General features: G+C 48.9%; 8 non-coding genes and 1 pseudogene across 8 annotated transcripts; all 9 read left to right on the top strand.

The window, feature by feature from the left end:
- The first annotated feature begins 727 nt into the window (after positions 1–727).
- LOC141235138 (U2 spliceosomal RNA) lies at positions 728–918 on the top strand. Its single transcript, XR_012300993.1, has one exon. It is a non-coding gene; the product is annotated as a U2 spliceosomal RNA (small nuclear RNA).
- A 1,115-nt stretch (positions 919–2,033) lies between these two features.
- On the top strand, positions 2,034–2,224 carry LOC141235204 (U2 spliceosomal RNA). Its single transcript, XR_012301058.1, has one exon. It is a non-coding gene; the product is annotated as a U2 spliceosomal RNA (small nuclear RNA).
- A 1,115-nt stretch (positions 2,225–3,339) lies between these two features.
- On the top strand, positions 3,340–3,417 carry LOC141234839 (U2 spliceosomal RNA; annotated as a pseudogene).
- Positions 3,418–8,980: 5,563 nt separating this feature from the next.
- Positions 8,981–9,174, top strand: LOC141235315 (U2 spliceosomal RNA). Its single transcript, XR_012301164.1, has one exon. It is a non-coding gene; the product is annotated as a U2 spliceosomal RNA (small nuclear RNA).
- A 1,109-nt stretch (positions 9,175–10,283) lies between these two features.
- LOC141235203 (U2 spliceosomal RNA) lies at positions 10,284–10,474 on the top strand. Its single transcript, XR_012301057.1, has one exon. It is a non-coding gene; the product is annotated as a U2 spliceosomal RNA (small nuclear RNA).
- A 1,115-nt stretch (positions 10,475–11,589) lies between these two features.
- Positions 11,590–11,780, top strand: LOC141235266 (U2 spliceosomal RNA). The gene has a single exon (XR_012301117.1). It is a non-coding gene; the product is annotated as a U2 spliceosomal RNA (small nuclear RNA).
- A 1,115-nt stretch (positions 11,781–12,895) lies between these two features.
- LOC141235263 (U2 spliceosomal RNA) lies at positions 12,896–13,086 on the top strand. Its single transcript, XR_012301114.1, has one exon. It is a non-coding gene; the product is annotated as a U2 spliceosomal RNA (small nuclear RNA).
- Positions 13,087–14,201: 1,115 nt separating this feature from the next.
- LOC141235137 (U2 spliceosomal RNA) lies at positions 14,202–14,392 on the top strand. The gene has a single exon (XR_012300992.1). It is a non-coding gene; the product is annotated as a U2 spliceosomal RNA (small nuclear RNA).
- A 1,115-nt stretch (positions 14,393–15,507) lies between these two features.
- LOC141235136 (U2 spliceosomal RNA) lies at positions 15,508–15,698 on the top strand. Its single transcript, XR_012300991.1, has one exon. It is a non-coding gene; the product is annotated as a U2 spliceosomal RNA (small nuclear RNA).
- Positions 15,699–16,141: the final 443 nt, after the last annotated feature.

Raw genomic sequence — 16,141 nt, 5'->3', positions numbered from 1 at the left:
CAGCAGCCTTTTAAACTCACCTGAGCTAACAGGTATGTGCGCTGGTTACTCTGCTGCGCTTAAAATTTCTTTTTTGGTTTGCTACAATGCCTTTTCTGAAACGTTGTCTCCTTCTGCTGGAACACTGACTTCTTTCATTTAATGCCTGCAGACTATAAAAGAGAACCCAACCCAAAAAGTTTGGTTGATTAGTCTGTGGCATTCTGTTAAACTGTTGCTTATGGCGGTCTCTGTGAGCTTCTCAGCGACATTCAGCCAGCCAGGTATCCTGCCTGCAGTAGATGGAATGTGGCAATGGAACGCTGGCTGCGCGTGTCATAATAGGCTCTGAGCCTTTATATACCTGTGCACAGCAGCAGCCACCTTCAGTCTGCTGCTGGACAGCCAGCAGCAGCAGCAGCAGGAGAGGTATGTAATCAGGAGCCCTCCTGCTAAGGGTAGACAGCTGCTCGTTCCACCCCACCCCCCGCCTTAATTGGTTCTCCTCCCTTCCAACGGTGTTGAGGCGGGTGGGAACAGCAGGGGGTGAAGGTGCTGTGTTTAAAGAGGTGGAGTTATGCAGATCTAAAACGCGTGGATTGCAGCAGCAGCAAGCCGAAAAGTGCAGGCATGTAAGGGATCTAGAGGTTGACAACATGTCTTCTTAACGGGAGTCCAGGAGCTCATCTCCACAAATGGACTTTTCAGGATCCTTGGGTGGCTCCGTAGTTTGAAACCAATTCTGGTTATCGCTTCTCGGCCTTTTGGCTAAGATCAAGTGTAGTATCTGTTCTTATCAGTTTAATATCTGATACGTCCCCTATCTGGGGACCATATATTAAATGGATTTTTAGAACAGGGAGATGGAAAAAGAGCTTGCTCTGTCCACTCCACGCATTGACCTGGTATTGCAGTATCTCCAGGACCGGTGCACCCCTTCTTTAATGCAGTTTCTAAAATCAGAAAGAATTGAATTCAATGTTTTTTGTTCATTTTGCTTGTTTGTCGGATTTGGGGATGGACTCTTTGGCTTTGCTTTTCTTCTCCTCATTGGATTTTTCATGTTCAAAGTTGCAGAAGCCAGATTACAAGCTCATTTTGGTTCAACTTCAGCAACTGTGCATTGCATTGCCATGTAATGTGATGCAATGCTATCTTTCTAGCTCTCCCTTTTTACTTCCTTTTGGATAAACAGACATATTAGGCAAGCATTTTGGAGCTTTCACCTAAATTACTACAGGTGGTGAGATAAGCTGCACAATATAATTGACCTTTCAGTATATTGTTGCACACACACCATCTATTTAGCAAATGCCCTTGTTATCAACAGCAGCCTTTTAAACTCACCTGAGCTAACAGGTATGTGCGCTGGTTACTCTGCTGCGCTTAAAATTTCTTTTTTGGTTTGCTACAATGCCTTTTCTGAAACGTTGTCTCCTTCTGCTGGAACACTGACTTCTTTCATTTAATGCCTGCAGACTATAAAAGAGAACCCAACCCAAAAAGTTTGGTTGATTAGTCTGTGGCATTCTGTTAAACTGTTGCTTATGGCGGTCTCTGTGAGCTTCTCAGCGACATTCAGCCAGCCAGGTATCCTGCCTGCAGTAGATGGAATGTGGCAATGGAACGCTGGCTGCGCGTGTCATAATAGGCTCTGAGCCTTTATATACCTGTGCACAGCAGCAGCCACCTTCAGTCTGCTGCTGGACAGCCAGCAGCAGCAGCAGCAGGAGAGGTATGTAATCAGGAGCCCTCCTGCTAAGGGTAGACAGCTGCTCGTTCCACCCCACCCCCCGCCTTAATTGGTTCTCCTCCCTTCCAACGGTGTTGAGGCGGGTGGGAACAGCAGGGGGTGAAGGTGCTGTGTTTAAAGAGGTGGAGTTATGCAGATCTAAAACGCGTGGATTGCAGCAGCAGCAAGCCGAAAAGTGCAGGCATGTAAGGGATCTAGAGGTTGACAACATGTCTTCTTAACGGGAGTCCAGGAGCTCATCTCCACAAATGGACTTTTCAGGATCCTTGGGTGGCTCCGTAGTTTGAAACCAATTCTGGTTATCGCTTCTCGGCCTTTTGGCTAAGATCAAGTGTAGTATCTGTTCTTATCAGTTTAATATCTGATACGTCCCCTATCTGGGGACCATATATTAAATGGATTTTTAGAACAGGGAGATGGAAAAAGAGCTTGCTCTGTCCACTCCACGCATTGACCTGGTATTGCAGTATCTCCAGGACTGGTGCACCCCTTCTTTAATGCAGTTTCTAAAATCAGAAAGAATTGAATTCAATGTTTTTTGTTCATTTTGCTTGTTTGTCGGATTTTGGGATGGACTCTTTGGCTTTGCTTTTCTTCTCCTCATTGGATTTTTCATGTTCAAAGTTGCAGAAGCCAGATTACAAGCTCATTTTGGTTCAACTTCAGCAACTGTGCATTGCATTGCCATGTAATGTGATGCAATGCTATCTTTCTAGCTCTCCCTTTTTACTTCCTTTTGGATAAACAGACATATTAGGCAAGCATTTTGGAGCTTTCACCTAAATAACTACAGGTGGTGAGATAAGCTGCACAATATAATTGACCTTTCAGTATATTGTTGCACACACACCATCTATTTAGCAAATGCCCTTGTTATCAACAGCAGCCTTTTAAACTCACCTGAGCTAACAGGTATGTGCGCTGGTTACTCTGCTGCGCTTAAAATTTCTTTTTTGGTTTGCTACAATGCCTTTTCTGAAACGTTGTCTCCTTCTGCTGGAACACTGACTTCTTTCATTTAATGCCTGCAGACTATAAAAGAGAACCCAACCCAAAAAGTTTGGTTGATTAGTCTGTGGCATTCTGTTAAACTGTTGCTTATGGCGGTCTCTGTGAGCTTCTCAGCGACATTCAGCCAGCCAGGTATCCTGCCTGCAGTAGATGGAATGTGGCAATGGAACGCTGGCTGCGCGTGTCATAATAGGCTCTGAGCCTTTATATACCTGTGCACAGCAGCAGCCACCTTCAGTCTGCTGCTGGACAGCCAGCAGCAGCAGCAGCAGGAGAGGTATGTAATCAGGAGCCCTCCTGCTAAGGGTAGACAGCTGCTCGTTCCACCCCACCCCCCGCCTTAATTGGTTCTCCTCCCTTCCAACGGTGTTGAGGCGGGTGGGAACAGCAGGGGGTGAAGGTGCTGTGTTTAAAGAGGTGGAGTTATGCAGATCTAAAACGCGTGGATTGCAGCAGCAGCAAGCCGAAAAGTGCAGGCATGTAAGGGATCTAGAGGTTGACAACATGTCTTCTTAACGGGAGTCCAGGAGCTCATCTCCACAAATGGACTTTTCAGGATCCTTGGGTGGCTCCGTAGTTTGAAACCAATTCTGGTTATCGCTTCTCGGCCTTTTGGCTAAGATCAAGTGTAGTATCTGTTCTTTTAAGAACACAAGAGCTACGATCTACACTTGACGAGAGCGATCGAACTCGGAAGGAGAAGAGCTTCGGATCCCAGCTGACATCGGAGAACGAAGGCGGATATCGGTGGGAGGAAGAAGCTCTAAAGAATCCAGAAGAAGACGAAGACTCGGAGAAGAATCGGGCTGTCCTGTGGAATCTTCGAGGAAGAAAATCATCGAGACAAAGACCTTTCGGGGAATTTGTCCAGAACACGACGGGAGAAGAATCTGCATAGCTCCACCCATTCCGGGAAGAGTTCCAGATCCAGCTCCAAGAAGTAACTGCAGGAGGAAAGCCATGGCAAGCGCTGCGAGGAAGGCCGAAAAGAAGAGCCTGGAGCTGGGGACAGCCAGGAGGGCCCAGCCAGGAGCCGATTCTGACCCCAAGGACTCTGCCTCCACGACTGGCCAGCAGAAGGGACCCCAGAAGCCCCGCCACGAAGCTCCAGCCCTAGAGCCATGGATGCGGCAGACGGTGGCCCTGAAGCTGAAGGAAGTGGATGGGAGGGTGCCGGACATGTCCTCGGACGTGTTCTGCCAGAAGATGCTGCTGGATCGAGGCTTCTCCAGGTCGGACACCCTCAGCATCCAGACCTTCTTGACGGGGATCTTCTTCGTCACCTTCGCCACTGTGAACACCTGCAGTAGGTTCTGGGAAATGGTAAGCGCAAAAGGACCGGATAATTCTTTCTCTGCCTTTACAGGTAGCTGCCCTATCCAGAGGGATGAAAGGAGGATCACGGTCTCCATGCGCAACCCGCACACCCCAGGCCAAGACATCTGTACCTTCCTGAGACGCTTCTGTTTGGTTGTGAAGGAACCCTCTCACATCCTGAATGGACTCGGCTTCTGGACAGGTAAGTGGTCGGTGACCGTTAGACTTCACAGGGACCTGGCGTACTCAGACGGACTTCGGCACCTGCCCCCGACATTCTCCCTGGGCAACTCCTACGGCCTCATCTATTACCCGGACATGCCGCGGAACTGCAGGAGATGCGGCAAGAACGGCCACGAGATGAAGGACTGCAAGGAGGATGCCTGCAGGATTTGTCGAGTGACGGGACACAGCTCGAAGGACTGCCCGAAGAAGACGTCCTGCAACCTGTGTGGGCTGGCGGCTCATCTGTACAAGGATTGCCCCAGGCGTGAGAGATCCTGGGCATCGGTGGTTGCGACGACCCCAGCTACGGAGGACAAGGCCCCGACGACCAGGCCTGTGAAGGTCAAGGACGCGACGACCAAGGCCCCAGCGGCCAAGGCCGAGACGACCAAGGCCAAAGCGGTCAAGGAGTCGGTGGCCAAAGCCCCAGCGACGGTCCCAGCAGCTCCGAAGCAGAAGAAAAAGTCAAAGGAGGGTAAGAGTTCTGTCACCCCTCTCTCGATCCCTCCCCCTGCCACCCCCGTCCAATCCCCCCCCACCCCGGCCACCCCTGCTGAGGATTCCACTTCCTCTTCCTCCTTCCCCTACTCCTCAGCAGGTGTCCTTTCCCCTGCCCCGGCAGCCACTCTCCCTCCCCAGACCATGGTAGCGGTGGAATTAACCTTTCCTCCACCCGCCGCTATCTATTCCGAGGAGGATTTTCCCCTTCTTGTCTCCCCAGTTCCAACCCGGGGAAAGAGGAAGGTGGAGGACAGCCCTGCTACTGAATCCTCCAAAAAGAAGATTCTGGATTTCGTAGGCGAAAAGGAGGATACCCTCCCTGAGCCAGAAGAGATGGAGCACATGGTTGAGACCCTGGTGGCCGAGCCAGAAGAGGAGGAACTGGTGGTCGCCGAGATCGAGGCCGCGCTGCTTGACCAGATGGAGGAAGAGGGCCTGCTGGTGATCCCGTCACCAGCAGTCAACACCGACGAGGGACCACCCGACCGGAGTGGTAACTAAGGTGTATTGCCTGCGCTAACTTTTTCTTTTTTCCCTACATGATGGCTAATATTAACTTATTTTCCATTAATGTCAGGAGCATCAAGGACAAGTTCAGACGTCAGACTATTTATGCCTTCCTTACTTCCCAGTTGTGTGATGTTTATATGTTGCAGGAATGTTCCCTTCCCTCCTCTAGGTCCTTCAAACATCTGGCCAGGGAGTGGTCCCACGGTCCATCCTACTGGTTCGGTGGGGGTGACTGCAAGTCTGCGGGGGTCGCAATTCTGATCAGGGGGGGCGCATTCACGCTTGAGTCCGTCCAGGAGCTCATCTGCGGCAGGGCTCTTGTTGTAGATGGCAACTGGGCGGGAGAACCTGTCAGGTTCATCAACGTGTATGCGTCCCCACTGAAGAATGAGCGTTTGGAGCTTTTCCAGACCCTGCGGCTTCAGCTTGCCACCACCAGGACCTTAGTGATGGCCGGGGATTTCAACTGCCCCATCGAGGAGGACGGTCGTAGTTCTGGCACATCTGCCAAGTTGGACATCACGTCCAAGCTGCTCATCGAGATGGTAACCGAGGCCTCTCTTCAGGACGTGGTGGGCTCCATGGGGAGAGGCTCCACGAACTATTCGTGGAGCCGACCCGATGGCTCACTCCGCTCCAGGATTGACTTTGTGTTCACCTCTCGGGCAGTCAGGCAGAGTAGGCACTCGATGGTCTCCTGCTTCTTCTCCGACCACAGAGCCATTCACTTACAAGGTGTCCTCGGCGACGGTTTTCCGTCCGGCCCCGGCTCCTGGAAGCTGAATTGTGCTCTGCTGGCTCAGGATGAAGTCGTGGAGGAGCTGAGAGCAGCCTACGCAATGTGGCAGTCCTACAAGGGTAGCTTCCAAACAGTCTCTGATTGGTGGGAATATGTTAAACTTGAGTTTCGCTGTTTCTTTCAGGCCAAGGGTCGACAACAGGCGTGTGAGAAGAGGAGGGACTTCAGAGGGCTGCAGCGCGAGCTGCGGTCGCTGCAGGACCTTCTTCACTGCGGCTGGGACGTGAGGGAGGAGCTGGAGGAGACCAAGAAGAGCCTGAAAAGGCACTTTGAGGAGGAGTCCAAGAGAATCATCTTCCGTTCCAAAGTGGAGAATCTGGAGAAGGGTGAGAAATGTAACTCATTCTTTTTCAGGAAACTTCATGCCGGTCACACGCCCCTGAACGAGCTGCGAGACGAGAGCGGAAACATGCGACGTGGGAAGGAGGACGTGATGAGGGTCGTCAGCGACTTCTACAGCGAACTCTACTCCCACAAGACTACCGACCCCGACGCTGCTGATAAGTTCCTGTCAGGTATCACTAACCATCTTGATCCTGCAGGCACGGCAGCCTTGGACAAACCTCTGATGGTGGGCGAATTGCTCTCTGCCGCTAAATCCTTTAGGACCGGCAGGACCCCGGGCAGTGATGGTCTTCCAGCGGAGCTCTATGTAGCGCTGGGAGACCTCATCTGTCCGGACCTGTTGGACCTGTACGAGGAGATGGTGGTGGAGGGTAGAATGCCTCCATCTTTGAGGGAAGGAATGGTCACGATCCTGTACAAGCGGAAGGGAGAGAGGTGCGACCTGAGGAATTGGCGTCCCATCACTCTGCTCAACGTGGACTACAAGACCCTGGCCAAGACGATGGCGACACGACTTAAGACGGTCATCGGACGGATCATCCACCCGGACCAGACCTGCGGCATCCCTGGACGTCGCATCGCAGACAGCCTCGCTCTCGTGCGGGACACGGTCGAGTACATCAAGGTCCGCCGCGCACACGCGGCCCTGGTCTCCTTGGATCAGGAGAAGGCCTTCGACCGGGTTTCCCACGAGTTCATGGGCCGAGCTCTGCACCGGTTAGGTTTGGGTAACATGTTTTGTTCGTATGTCCGTCTGATGTATTTTGATATCCACAGCTCGGTGTTGGTGAACGGCTGGAAGACTGACCCCTTCCCTGTCCTCTCTGGGGTCAGACAAGGCTGCCCTCTATCACCTCTTCTTTTTGTTTGTGTTATAGAACTCTTCGCAGAGGCTATCCGGCAGAATGGAGAGATCAGAGGGATCACCGCACCGGGTCCGGGACGACACGAGGTCAAGTGCTCGCTCTACATGGACGACGTCACCGTCTTCTGCGCTGATCGTGGTTCAGTCGACGCCCTCGTCCAGACGTGTGAGAGGTTCGGCCGGGCTTCAGGGGCCAAAGTCAACTGCAGGAAGTCGGAAGCCATGCTCTTCGGGGATTGGCAGCCGGCCTCCTCCGCCCCCTTCCCCTTCAACATTCAACCGGATTTCCTCAAGGTGCTGGGAGTCTGGTTCGGGAAGGAAGGAGCGGCCCTCAAGTCCTGGCAAGAACGCTTGGCCAAGGTGAAGCAACGGATCGGACTCTGGAGCCTCAGACACCTCACTTGTGAGGGTAAGGCACTCATCCTGCGTAATGAGGTCCTGCCCGTCTTGCAGTACACGGCGCAGGCCTGGCCCCCACACGTCACTGTGTGCAGGGCCATTACCAGGACAGTGTTTCACTTTGTCTGGGGATCCAAGATGGACAGAGTCAGGCGGGCCGTCATGTACAAGGAGCCTCGCAAGGGTGGGAAGGGCGTTCCAGATATCCCCACCCTCCTGCGATCCTCTTTTGTGTGTGATTGTGTCCGCCGGACTTTGCAAGTCAAGAATGGCTCCGCGGGCAGGTCCATGTCTCGCTTCTTCCTGCTTCCTCTTTGGAGGCGACTCGGCTGGGACAAGTGGGACAGCTCCTTCCCCTACAACTGGACGACGCCATGGTTCTACGGAGACGTCGTTCGATTTGTGGGGGAGCATCAACTGGAGGGACTCAAGCCCGACTTGTGGAAGCCCAAAACTATCCACAAGCTAATCAGAGCCAAGGATGACGTGGAGAACATCACAGGACTTCACCAGGACACGCTGGAGACTGTGTGGACAAATGTGTCGTCTGACAGGCTGACCAACGGGCACAAGGACTTGTCGTGGATGGCGATTCAGGGCGGACTGCCCGTCCGGTCATTCATGCATGCCCGGAACCTGTGCAAGACCCGGTACTGCCCAAGGTGCCCCTTCGTGGAGGAAACATCTTTGCACACTTTTTGGGACTGCGGATTTGCACAGCGCCTATTGACTGCACTTGAGGACGACCTGAGGAACTCTGTCCCCAGGGCGAGCCTATCGCACCATTCTGTGCTTTACGGACTCTTCCCTGGGGTTCATACCGTCGGAGCCATCCAGGAGGCTTGGCGCCTTATGAACTGCTTCAAGGATGCCGTTTGGGTCGCCAGGAACCGGCTCATCTTGAGGAGGGAGAGGATGTCCATCCAGGACTGCCGCAGGCTGATCCACAGCCTGCTCAGAGACTATTCCATCATGGACGGTCCGGAGGACGAGGACGAGGACTAAACCCCTCCTCCCCCTCTCCCCTTATGTGTCTTGTCTTTCAATAAAGCTTCGGGCCTGTGATTTTCCCCTCCCCATCCCCTTTTTCCCAATCCCCATCCCTTATCACGGTTCGTCGTACTGTATTGATTGACATGCTTTTCTTTCAGATTGAGTGTTTTGTGTAGCATAGGGGTGTGATGTGTCTAGTTAGTGCGTCGTATCCTCATGCTATGTAAATATGATGTAGAATTCTGTGTGTACTGGGCTGCGGCACTGTACACTGTCTGTTAACTTATTTTTTGTGCTAATAAAAGATATATTCAATCAAAAAAATCTGTTCTTATCAGTTTAATATCTGATACGTCCCCTATCTGGGGACCATATATTAAATGGATTTTTAGAACAGGGAGATGGAAAAAGAGCTTGCTCTGTCCACTCCACGCATTGACCTGGTATTGCAGTATCTCCAGGACCGGTGCACCCCTTCTTTAATGCAGTTTCTAAAATCAGAAAGAATTGAATTCAATGTTTTTTGTTCATTTTGCTTGTTTGTCGGATTTTGGGATGGACTCTTTGGCTTTGCTTTTCTTCTCCTCATTGGATTTTTCATGTTCAAAGTTGCAGAAGCCAGATTACAAGCTCATTTTGGTTCAACTTCAGCAACTGTGCATTGCATTGCCATGTAATGTGATGCAATGCTATCTTTCTAGCTCTCCCTTTTTACTTCCTTTTGGATAAACAGACATATTAGGCAAGCATTTTGGAGCTTTCACCTAAATAACTACAGGTGGTGAGATAAGCTGCACAATATAATTGACCTTTCAGTATATTGTTGCACACACACCATCTATTTAGCAAATGCCCTTGTTATCAACAGCAGCCTTTTAAACTCACCTGAGCTAACAGGTATGTGCGCTGGTTACTCTGCTGCGCTTAAAATTTCTTTTTTGGTTTGCTACAATGCCTTTTCTGAAACGTTGTCTCCTTCTGCTGGAACACTGACTTCTTTCATTTAATGCCTGCAGACTATAAAAGAGAACCCAACCCAAAAAGTTTGGTTGATTAGTCTGTGGCATTCTGTTAAACTGTTGCTTATGGCGGTCTCTGTGAGCTTCTCAGCGACATTCAGCCAGCCAGGTATCCTGCCTGCAGTAGATGGAATGTGGCAATGGAACGCTGGCTGCGCGTGTCATAATAGGCTCTGAGCCTTTATATACCTGTGCACAGCAGCAGCCACCTTCAGTCTGCTGCTGGACAGCCAGCAGCAGCAGGAGAGGTATGTAATCAGGAGCCCTCCTGCTAAGGGTAGACAGCTGCTCGTTCCACCCCACCCCCCGCCTTAATTGGTTCTCCTCCCTTCCAACGGTGTTGAGGCGGGTGGGAACAGCAGGGGGTGAAGGTGCTGTGTTTAAAGAGGTGGAGTTATGCAGATCTAAAACGCGTGGATTGCAGCAGCAGCAAGCCGAAAAGTGCAGGCATGTAAGGGATCTAGAGGTTGACAACATGTCTTCTTAACGGGAGTCCAGGAGCTCATCTCCACAAATGGACTTTTCAGGATCCTTGGGTGGCTCCGTAGTTTGAAACCAATTCTGGTTATCGCTTCTCGGCCTTTTGGCTAAGATCAAGTGTAGTATCTGTTCTTATCAGTTTAATATCTGATACGTCCCCTATCTGGGGACCATATATTAAATGGATTTTTAGAACAGGGAGATGGAAAAAGAGCTTGCTCTGTCCACTCCACGCATTGACCTGGTATTGCAGTATCTCCAGGACTGGTGCACCCCTTCTTTAATGCAGTTTCTAAAATCAGAAAGAATTGAATTCAATGTTTTTTGTTCATTTTGCTTGTTTGTCGGATTTTGGGATGGACTCTTTGGCTTTGCTTTTCTTCTCCTCATTGGATTTTTCATGTTCAAAGTTGCAGAAGCCAGATTACAAGCTCATTTTGGTTCAGCTTCAGCAACTTTGCATTGCATTGCCATGTAATGTGATGCAATGCTATCTTTCTAGCTCTCCCTTTTTACTTCCTTTTGGATAAACAGACATATTAGGCAAGCATTTTGGAGCTTTCACCTAAATAACTACAGGTGGTGAGATAAGCTGCACAATATAATTGACCTTTCAGTATATTGTTGCACACACACCATCTATTTAGCAAATGCCCTTGTTATCAACAGCAGCCTTTTAAACTCACCTGAGCTAACAGGTATGTGCGCTGGTTACTCTGCTGCGCTTAAAATTTCTTTTTTGGTTTGCTACAATGCCTTTTCTGAAACGTTGTCTCCTTCTGCTGGAACACTGACTTCTTTCATTTAATGCCTGCAGACTATAAAAGAGAACCCAACCCAAAAAGTTTGGTTGATTAGTCTGTGGCATTCTGTTAAACTGTTGCTTATGGCGGTCTCTGTGAGCTTCTCAGCGACATTCAGCCAGCCAGGTATCCTGCCTGTAGTAGATGGAATGTGGCAATGGAACGCTGGCTGCGCGTGTCATAATAGGCTCTGAGCCTTTATATACCTGTGCACAGCAGCAGCCACCTTCAGTCTGCTGCTGGACAGCCAGCAGCAGCAGCAGCAGGAGAGGTATGTAATCAGGAGCCCTCCTGCTAAGGGTAGACAGCTGCTCGTTCCACCCCACCCCCCGCCTTAATTGGTTCTCCTCCCTTCCAACGGTGTTGAGGCGGGTGGGAACAGCAGGGGGTGAAGGTGCTGTGTTTAAAGAGGTGGAGTTATGCAGATCTAAAACGCGTGGATTGCAGCAGCAGCAAGCCGAAAAGTGCAGGCATGTAAGGGATCTAGAGGTTGACAACATGTCTTCTTAACGGGAGTCCAGGAGCTCATCTCCACAAATGGACTTTTCAGGATCCTTGGGTGGCTCCGTAGTTTGAAACCAATTCTGGTTATCGCTTCTCGGCCTTTTGGCTAAGATCAAGTGTAGTATCTGTTCTTATCAGTTTAATATCTGATACGTCCCCTATCTGGGGACCATATATTAAATGGATTTTTAGAACACGGAGATGGAAAAAGAGCTTACTCTGTCCACTCCACGCATTGACCTGGTATTGCAGTATCTCCAGGACCGGTGCACCCCTTCTTTAATGCAGTTTCTAAAATCAGAAAGAATTGAATTCAATGTTTTTTGTTCATTTTGCTTGTTTGTCGGATTTGGGGATGGACTCTTTGGCTTTGCTTTTCTTCTCCTCATTAGATTTTTCATGTTCAAAGTTGCAGAAGCCAGATTACAAGCTCATTTTGGTTCAACTTCAGCAACTGTGCATTGCATTGCCATGTAATGTGATGCAATGCTATCTTTCTAGCTCTCCCTTTTTACTTCCTTTTGGATAAACAGACATATTAGGCAAGCATTTTGGAGCTTTCACCTAAATAACTACAGGTGGTGAGATAAGCTGCACAATATAATTGACCTTTCAGTATATTGTTGCACACACACCATCTATTTAGCAAATGCCCTTGTTATCAACAGCAGCCTTTTAAACTCACCTGAGCTAACAGGTATGTGCGCTGGTTACTCTGCTGCGCTTAAAATTTCTTTTTTGGTTTGCTACAATGCCTTTTCTGAAACGTTGTCTCCTTCTTCTGGAACACTGACTTCTTTCATTTAATGCCTGCAGACTATAAAAGAGAACCCAACCCAAAAAGTTTGGTTGATTAGTCTGTGGCATTCTGTTAAACTGTTGCTTATGGCGGTCTCTGTGAGCTTCTCAGCGACATTCAGCCAGCCAGGTATCCTGCCTGCAGTAGATGGAATGTGGCAATGGAACGCTGGCTGCGCGTGTCATAATAGGCTCTGAGCCTTTATATACCTGTGCACAGCAGCAGCCACCTTCAGTCTGCTGCTGGACAGCCAGCAGCAGCAGCAGCAGGAGAGGTATGTAATCAGGAGCCCTCCTGCTAAGGGTAGACAGCTGCTCGTTCCACCCCACCCCCCGCCTTAATTGGTTCTCCTCCCTTCCAACGGTGTTGAGGCGGGTGGGAACAGCAGGGGGTGAAGGTGCTGTGTTTAAAGAGGTGGAGTTATGCAGATCTAAAACGCGTGGATTGCAGCAGCAGCAAGCCGAAAAGTGCAGGCATGTAAGGGATCTAGAGGTTGACAACATGTCTTCTTAACGGGAGTCCAGGAGCTCATCTCCACAAATGGACTTTTCAGGATCCTTGGGTGGCTCCGTAGTTTGAAACCAATTCTGGTTATCGCTTCTCGGCCTTTTGGCTAAGATCAAGTGTAGTATCTGTTCTTATCAGTTTAATATCTGATACGTCCCCTATCTGGGGACCATATATTAAATGGATTTTTAGAACAGGGAGATGGAAAAAGAGCTTACTCTGTCCACTCCACGCATTGACCTGGTATTGCAGTATCTCCAGGACCGGTGCACCCCTTCTTTAATGCAGTTTCTAAAATCAGAAAGAATTGAATTCAATGTTTTTTGTTCATTTTGCTTGTTTGTCGGATTTTGGGATGAACTCTTTGGCTTTGCTTTTCTTCTCCTCATTGGATTTTTCATGTTCAAAGTTGCAGAAGCCAGATTACAAGCTCATTTTGGTTCAACTTCAGCAACTGTGCATTGCATTGCCATGTAATGTGATGCAATGCTATCTTTCTAGCTCTCTCTTTTTACTTCCTTTTGGATAAACAGACATATTAGGCAAGCATTTTGGAGCTTTCACCTAAATAACTACAGGTGGTGAGATAAGCTGCACAATATAATTGACCTTTCAGTATATTGTTGCACACACACCATCTATTTAGCAAATGCCCTTGTTATCAACAGCAGCCTTTTAAACTCACCTGAGCTAACAGGTATGTGCGCTGGTTACTCTGCTGCGCTTAAAATTTCTTTTTTGGTTTGCTACAATGCCTTTTCTGAAACGTTGTCTCCTTCTGCTGGAACACTGACTTCTTTCATTTAATGCCTGCAGACTATAAAAGAGAACCCAACCCAAAAAGTTTGGTTGATTAGTCTGTGGCATTCTGTTAAACTGTTGCTTATGGCGGTCTCTGTGAGCTTCTCAGCGACATTCAGCCAGCCAGGTATCCTGCCTGCAGTAGATGGAATGTGGCAATGGAACGCTGGCTGCGCGTGTCATAATAGGCTCTGAGCCTTTATATACCTGTGCACAGCAGCAGCCACCTTCAGTCTGCTGCTGGACAGCCAGCAGCAGCAGCAGCAGGAGAGGTATGTAATCAGGAGCCCTCCTGCTAAGGGTAGACAGCTGCTCGTTCCACCCCACCCCCCGCCTTAATTGGTTCTCCTCCCTTCCAACGGTGTTGAGGCGGGTGGGAACAGCAGGGGGTGAAGGTGCTGTGTTTAAAGAGGTGGAGTTATGCAGATCTAAAACGCGTGGATTGCAGCAGCAGCAAGCCGAAAAGTGCAGGCATGTAAGGGATCTAGAGGTTGACAACATGTCTTCTTAACGGGAGTCCAGGAGCTCATCTCCACAAATGGACTTTTCAGGATCCTTGGGTGGCTCCGTAGTTTGAAACCAATTCTGGTTATCGCTTCTCGGCCTTTTGGCTAAGATCAAGTGTAGTATCTGTTCTTATCAGTTTAATATCTGATACGTCCCCTATCTGGGGACCATATATTAAATGGATTTTTAGAACAGGGAGATGGAAAAAGAGCTTGCTCTGTCCACTCCACGCATTGACCTGGTATTGCAGTATCTCCAGGACCGGTGCACCCCTTCTTTAATGCAGTTTCTAAAATCAGAAAGAATTGAATTCAATGTTTTTTGTTCATTTTGCTTGTTTGTCGGATTTTGGGATGGACTCTTTGGCTTTGCTTTTCTTCTCCTCATTGGATTTTTCATGTTCAAAGTTGCAGAAGCCAGATTACAAGCTCATTTTGGTTCAACTTCAGCAACTGTGCATTGCATTGCCATGTAATGTGATGCAATGCTATCTTTCTAGCTCTCCCTTTTTACTTCCTTTTGGATAAACAGACATATTAGGCAAGCATTTTGGAGCTTTCACCTAAATAACTACAGGTGGTGAGATAAGCTGCACAATATAATTGACCTTTCAGTATATTGTTGCACACACACCATCTATTTAGCAAATGCCCTTGTTATCAACAGCAGCCTTTTAAACTCACCTGAGCTAACAGGTATGTGCGCTGGTTACTCTGCTGCGCTTAAAATTTCTTTTTTGGTTTGCTACAATGCCTTTTCTGAAACGTTATCTCCTTCTGCTGGAACACTGACTTCTTTCATTTAATGCCTGCAGACTATAAAAGAGAACCCAACCCAAAAAGTTTGGTTGATTAGTCTGTGGCATTCTGTTAAACTGTTGCTTATGGCGGTCTCTGTGAGCTTCTCAGCGACATTCAGCCAGCCAGGTATCCTGCCTGCAGTAGATGGAATGTGGCAATGGAACGCTGGCTGCGCGTGTCATAATAGGCTCTGAGCCTTTATATACCTGTGCACAGCAGCAGCCACCTTCAGTCTGCTGCTGGACAGCCAGCAGCAGCAGCAGCAGGAGAGGTATGTAATCAGGAGCCCTCCTGCTAAGGGTAGACAGCTGCTCGTTCCACCCCACCCCCCGCCTTAATTGGTTCTCCTCCCTTCCAACGGTGTTGAGGCGGGTGGGAACAGCAGGGGGTGAAGGTGCTGTGTTTAAAGAGGTGGAGTTATGCAGATCTAAAACGCGTGGATTGCAGCAGCAGCAAGCCGAAAAGTGCAGGCATGTAAGGGATCTAGAGGTTGACAACATGTCTTCTTAACGGGAGTCCAGGAGCTCATCTCCACAAATGGACTTTTCAGGATCCTTGGGTGGCTCCGTAGTTTGAAACCAATTCTGGTTATCGCTTCTCGGCCTTTTGGCTAAGATCAAGTGTAGTATCTGTTCTTATCAGTTTAATATCTGATACGTCCCCTATCTGGGGACCATATATTAAATGGATTTTTAGAACAGGGAGATGGAAAAAGAGCTTGCTCTGTCCACTCCACGCATTGACCTGGTATTGCAGTATCTCCAGGACCGGTGCACCCCTTCTTTAATGCAGTTTCTAAAATCAGAAAGAATTGAATTCAATGTTTTTTGTTCATTTTGCTTGTTTGTCGGATTTTGGGATGGACTCTTTGGCTTTGCTTTTCTTCTCCTCATTGGATTTTTCATGTTCAAAGTTGCAGAAGCCAGATTACAAGCTCATTTTGGTTCAACTTCAGCAACTGTGCATTGCATTGCCATGTAATGTGATGCAATGCTATCTTTCTAGCTCTCCCTTTTTACTTCCTTTTGGATAAACAGACATATTAGGCAAGCATTTTGGAGCTTTCACCTAAATAACTACAGGTGGTGAGATAAGCTGCACAATATAATTGACCTTTCAGTATATTGTTGCACACACACCATCTATTTAGCAAATGCCCTTGTTATCAACAGCAGCCTTTTAAACTCACCTGAGCTAACAGGTATGTGCGCTGGTTACTCTGCT

Source organism: Phyllobates terribilis, unplaced genomic scaffold, assembly GCF_046119375.1.
Source record: "Phyllobates terribilis strain yellow unplaced genomic scaffold, ASM4611937v1 Scaffold_650__1_contigs__length_881393, whole genome shotgun sequence".
NCBI classification, from domain to species: Eukaryota; Metazoa; Chordata; class Amphibia; order Anura; family Dendrobatidae; genus Phyllobates; species Phyllobates terribilis.
This window is presented reverse-complemented; position numbering and strand designations above follow the sequence as displayed.